Genomic DNA, 6,426 nt, shown 5'->3' with positions numbered 1-6,426 from the left:
ACGTTAGATTTTTTTTTAAAGGACTTTGAAATTTAAAAATATGAATATTTCAAAAAATTATTTAAAAAATTCAGTGCAATGTAGGATAACAATACGGGTCTCATATAAAAGGAAACATTCTGAAGAATTATAACAGAATCAATTTTTTGGTGCCTAAGGACGAATGGGTATGGAAATGCCCTTCTCAATTTTGTCCTTAAATATCCTTGAAAATTTGGAATATTAATTTATTTATTTTTTAATTACTGTTTGATGACTGCAAACTTTATTAACTTAAAAAGAGAAAATTTATTAAAAGCGCATTGTCATTACCTATTCGTTCTTGTAAACCAAAAAACTTTATTGTTTTTAAATTCTACACAATTTCTCGCACATTTAGTACCCAAATTGTTATGCTACATTGCACTGATTTTTTAAAATATTTTTTTGAAATAACATTATTTTTAAAATTTCAAAGTCCTTTGAAAAAAAAAAAATCCCGACATCAGAGTGAAAAACTAAAAACGCAGTTTTACTATATTTGGCCCAATGTTTCGTAAGTATATCGATTATTTCGTGTGTTTTGATTTTTTTTTGTTTTTGTCGCACGGTGCATTTTCAAGTCACATTTTGGTAGGATTACCGCAATTTTGTACCAATTCTGGTAAGAAATTTTTTTTTGAGTGGCAACACTGGTGCGCTCATATAAAAATATGTATTGCATGTATTTATGTAGTTGGGAGTTTGTTGTATGTTTATGTGTATTTTTGCATATGAATGCGCTCGCTTGTCTACATTTAGTATTCGCCAATATTTTCCGATAAAATTGAGCGCAAAATGGTGTCTACTTTTTCTCCCATGTATTCATACATATGTATGTATGTATGCACATACTCGTATCACGTACATATGTATGTTTCATTGCTCGCTTCTGCATTTACTCACTGAGCATTCGCAGCAGGCGCTCTTTGCGCAACTTACCGTTACCATACAATGACAATTCCAACCATCAAATCCCAAGCGTAACAAAAGAAAAGTCGATAAAGCTATAGCGAAGCGTCGGTAAATGAAATGTTGCATGTTGCCCGATGTTGGTGTGCGGAATGAAGTTTGTTGTTGTTTTTGTTATTGTTCTGTTGCGTGACTACAACTACGACTAGTGCAGAATATGCCGGTAAATACAAAATTACGATGCTACTATGGTGGAGGTTGTGGCTGCAGCTGCGGCTGCAAGGCGGTGGCTGTTTAGCTACAAAAACAGAACAGAAAAAAAGAATAGTCTAAATTTGAGGAGGAATGTGGTTGTCAGAGCTGCTGCACATTTGATAACTGTTGAGTTTGGACTTTTCGGCTGAATTCTGCAAAGCCGAATATTTCGTGGCTAACTTTCGTACAAATGCATACATACATATACTTGAAGACGTGTAAGTTTGTAAGTACGAAAGTAAGTAAGTATCGTTTCGTATTTGGATTCTCAGCCGACCATAAGCCGACCGACTAACCGACCAAACTGTTTAAAGCTGCAGGCAGCGAGTGTCCAACCTTGCTCAATGCGAAACTCAGAATACATTCGGCGTGGAAGCAGTTAGTTTGGCAATAAGCGACGAAGGCATACAAAACGACGAGTTCGCAGCAGTTACTTATGTGTGTGTGTGTACATACTCGAATACTCGTACGAAAACAAACGAATAGCCGCCACACACACAACCACATAAAGGCGCAACAACAGCCCACAACGGAAATGAAACGCCATTTTCGCGTGAACGAAACTCAACACGCGTACACACACATACATAAATTTGTGCGAATGTATTGAGAGTGTGTGTGCGTGTGGCGGCTCGTCGTTAGCGAGTGGAATTTGAGTGTACGAATCCTTTTTTTTCTTCTTATAACCGCTACAACAACACAGACGCCTAACGAATACGCGCGTTTCGAGCCGAGTACAGCAGCCGCCGTCCACATTAAAGACCGCCGCCGTCGCAGCAGCATTCAGAAGTTCAATTGTGCCGGCCAACGCCAGTCGAAGTTAGCAGTCAGCAGTTAGCGGCAGCATCCTCCCAGCAACCAGTATCATCAGCTGTCAAACGATTCTAAAAGCGTCAAGCAAATACTAAAGATTTTTGTGTGTGCAAAAGCAGCAAGTAAAAAAAAGAAAAGAAAAAAAAACGCCAACGCGCAGCCGGAAACGTATCGAATCGGATTAAATTTTCAAGTGTTTTGAACAAAAGTGCCGACAAGTGCTTTTGAGCGAGCGCTGACGCCCCAGAAGCCGTCGCTTAACACCAGCAGGTACAAATAAAAGAAAGAAAAAAAACCAATCAATCCGCAAGCCAAGCGCTTTTTGCTTGATGCAAATCACGCGCGCGCATTCAATTCAACAAAATAAATTTATATTTATTTTAATTTAGTGCATATGCATGTGCAAGTGACTGCATAGTGTCGACGAGTACGTCTAGTTTTGTCTTCCGTCTGCCATTTCAGCGCTGCGAGTTGTTCGTGATTTCGTGTATACCGCCGCGCTCTGATTTCGCTCTGTCTATGCCCATATAGCGCCGGTTAGTTAGCTAGTCAGTCAGTCAGTCGCTGAGTACAAACACCGCCGGTGGTCAAACCCCAAGCTAAAGCAGCAGCAAGCAAGTAACACTCGAGTGTGCATACATGCAATTTATTACCGCAAATATATACATACATATATACGCAATCAAGTAGCGAAAAGCAAGCGGCAGCCAGTCAGTGAGTCAGTCAAGTCAACCAAGCCGCTAGCAAAGCAGCAAACCCACAAGCAAGCACTCAACCAATAAAGCAACGTACAGGCCAACGCATCAGTGCGCGATTGACTGGAAACATTTGTAAAACGCGAATTTGTAATACTTTTTACTCAGCATATGCTTGCAGTAGTCGCATGCATACACATACATATGTAGTACCAACACACGCACACAGTACACACACTCGTACTTTTTGGTTTAGTGCAGCAGCGCGCCGCGAGGTAACGTATACGCCCCAGTGCACCGATGTATTGCTGAGCCACAAAGAAGGATTTCCGTGTATGTCTTTTGGCAAAAAAGTTACAAGCATATGTTTATGCAAGTATATGTGTGCGCGTTTCTTTGTTACTGCACATGAAGCGGGCGGCCAATAAGAAAAATTTGTCCATTTGCGTGTAAAAACATTAATTAAAAAAAAAAAAATTGAAGCTTAAAAACATACGGGCAAAAAAAAATCAAAGAAAATTGAAGCAAAAATTTAAAATTTAAAAATAAGAAAAAAACTAGCAAATATTTAGCCGTAGACAATTAATTCCGTCGTACAGCTGTTTATTGTACTTATTAGTGTTTATNAGAAAATTGAAGCAAAAATTTAAAATTTAAAAATAAGAAAAAAACTAGCAAATATTTAGCCGTAGACAATTAATTCCGTCGTACAGCTGTTTATTGTACTTATTAGTGTTTATTATTAACGATTCTGTGGTGCTGCTGAAGAAAGCTTAGCTTTTTAGCTTAAAATTGTTGTTGTTGCTGTCTTTAAAATAGCGTAATGTAAACTTAGTAAATGTTTCTAATTTTGTGAGACAAAGTGTATAAGAAATCAACAGTATTATTAGAAGTAAAGAAAAAAAAAACTGAAATCTAAAAATTTACTTAAATTTAGAGAAACGGAAAAAAGGAAATGAATTAAACTGAACTTTAAACAAATAGCTAAGACGAGTGTATATTTCAAGCAAAATAAGAGAGCTAAAAAATTAACTAAAAAAATTTGGCGTATACAACGTGAAAAAAGATAAATGAATTGCCCTTTGAAAACACCTAAAACAAAGATAAACGAAGGCTAAAAAAGTCACATGTCCTCACTAAAATTTTGCTAAATTCATTGAAAATATTTCACGATTTGAAAAAAAAAATATTTTATACAGCGCATATGCTGAACAAAAGCGGCATGAAGTTTAACTGAACTTGGAAAAAAATTCTAATGCTCAAAATAATTAAAAAATGATGCTCAGAAAATGAACTACAATTTCTGATTTGTAAAAAAAGAAATAATTAAAAGATTTTAGAAAAGAAACTTGAAAAGCTGTCTTAAAATTTTGAATACTTAATGCAAAAAAATAAAAAATAAAACATTTTGCAGGGAAAAGGGGCTTTATGCTGTACTTCCAAAGAATTTGTGTGTCGAAAAAGATTAAAATTAAAATCTAAAAAGAAATAATTTAAATTAAAATTAAAATAAAAGTATCAAAAACAGTTAACAAAGACACAAGCGTTGTATACTGGAAAAAACTGAAAACTTTTCAAGTCGTAATTCACAAAACTACAAATTAATCAGAGTTGCAAAAAAATCCTGTGCGAAAAATTGCGAGATATTTCGTGAGTCTGCAAGTGAAAATATTTTAATTATATTTATATAAAAAAGTGTTAAATTTCGACAACGCCTGATAAATAAAGTTTTTATGAAATACTGTGCGAATAATAACAAATACACCGAAAAAATAGCAACGAAAAATATTATTAAATCAAAAGCAGAGCATAAAATTAATAAAAGCAAAAATTTCAAATTGTTTTTAAACTAAAATAGCCAAAGATTTTGAAAAATAAAAAATAAAAACAAATCGAGAATTGAATTGCAAAAAAGGTGAGAAAAATTTACAACAAAAAAAAAAATCTAAAAATTTTTAAATAAATTTTATTCAAAAAAGTTTGTGTATAAAGATTACAAGTTTTAACGTTAAAAATAAACAGATAAGTTTTGAGAACCAAAAGTCACAAACAACCACGTAAAAAATTAAACAGATTCCAAAAAAAAAAACTAACAATAAATCTGCTATTATGTGTGTAATAAATGCTTTTTAAAACTGGCAGCGCATATTCTCAAAAAAATGTATTTTTGAATTTTTTTTTAAACGATTAAAAACAATGAGCGCATACCTCGGGCAATGACAAAAAATATAATAAATTAAAAAGTTTTAATTGAGAAAAAAAAAATAAAAATTTGAAAATCGATTTTACGCATTGAATATTTAAAAATGAAAAATTAAAAAGTGCCATCAGCGTCGACTGAATTAAGGCGTTCAAAGTTAGACAAAAAAAAAAATACTGAACAAAGCCGAAAGTTAACTCAAAATCTTACAAAACCTTTCTGCATTCTAAAAATATACAGATGTGTGTTTCTTTGTGCGTGATTCATTCAAAATAAGTACCGCGTGCTGATAAGTGCTAATCAAGTAAGACGTTTTCGAAAAGCGATCGAGAATACATACCAAAGTTAGACTTCATTTTCCAACCTGAAATCCTTAGTCAAAATACATCAAAACTTTAAAACAGCAATTGAACTTAAAGCTCTGCCAAAAAAATCCATAACTACTGGCAGAGAGTTTATATGCTTTAAAAATAATTATATAATTGGATTCTCCATACATATTCCAAAAGTATTCGAAAAAAACAAATGCATTTGACATTCCGAAAAATACTCCGAAAATTTGAACACTCCGAAATTACTCCGAAAATTATAACGTGAAAAGACTTTTATCAAAAAAATGTTTAGGACTTAAAAAAAAATATTTCGAAAGCGTTCCAAATAAGTGTTGCAAAAATTAAAATAAATCAAATTGTATGTGAAAATATTCTGACTGGAAAAAAAATTTTAATTTCGTGGAAATTAGCTAAAGCGTTACAGCGCATAAACCATTTCGAAAAGTTTACTGAATTCCAGAGCGTGCAAAAGTTCCCTAAAATAATTTTACACGGGCGATTTCCCAGAATCAAAAATAAACCAAATAGGCCCGACCGTGACTAAAAATAGCTCCTAAAAAAAAGTAAAAAAAAATATCCTGAGCAAATCGAGAATTGAAAACTTGAATCACAATATCGTCGGACACGCCGCAAAGTGTAACGATAGCCACAATTAACGTCTACAGACACAACCAAAACCTCCAGCCCCGCCACGACTACCAGTCCCCAACGCCAACACCCGCAACAACAAAAACAGCTGGAGCTATATTCTCCGCCAACGTGCCATCAATAAGCACTAAAATTGCGTCAATAAAAAGGAAACCCTCTCCAGTCCCCCTTCCACATAAGCAGCTAATCTTATCGGCGGCAACAGAAGGAACCGCCCAAGAAGCCTCGACAGCAACACCAACAGCAGCGGCAGCAGCAGCGGCAGCGGCAACAGTTGTTATCACAATTGTTACACAAACAACAACAAATAGCACATCGAACAACACAAACGCTACAACATTTGGTGGCGCCTCAACGGAAACACCAACAGCAGTGGCAGCAACAGCAATAGCGACAACAACAGAGGAAGTGACCACAAACGTGAACAGCTTAGCAGGCATTAAATCAGCGGTTACTAGCATAGCTAATATTACACCGTTACATTCCGCATTAGCGCCAGGCGTAAGCTCAACAACAACTACAACACCAACAGGACTCGATTTTCTTATACAAA

General features: G+C 34.9%; 1 long non-coding RNA gene across 1 annotated transcript; it reads left to right on the top strand.

Annotated features, from left to right (window-relative positions):
• Positions 1–1,883: 1,883 nt before the first annotated feature.
• On the top strand, positions 1,884–3,726 carry LOC108373541 (uncharacterized). Its single transcript, XR_001848971.1, has 2 exons — positions 1,884–2,268; positions 3,631–3,726. It is a non-coding gene; the product is annotated as an uncharacterized LOC108373541 (long non-coding RNA).
• The last annotated feature ends 2,700 nt before the right edge of the window (positions 3,727–6,426 follow it).

This window comes from Rhagoletis zephyria, unplaced genomic scaffold, assembly GCF_001687245.7.
Source record: "Rhagoletis zephyria isolate East Lansing unplaced genomic scaffold, Rhagoletis_zephyria_1.1 Rzeph_scaffold_06797, whole genome shotgun sequence".
Classification (NCBI taxonomy): Eukaryota; Metazoa; Arthropoda; class Insecta; order Diptera; family Tephritidae; genus Rhagoletis; species Rhagoletis zephyria.
The sequence above is the reverse complement of the archived record's forward strand: the minus strand, read 5'-3'. Positions and strand labels throughout refer to the sequence as shown.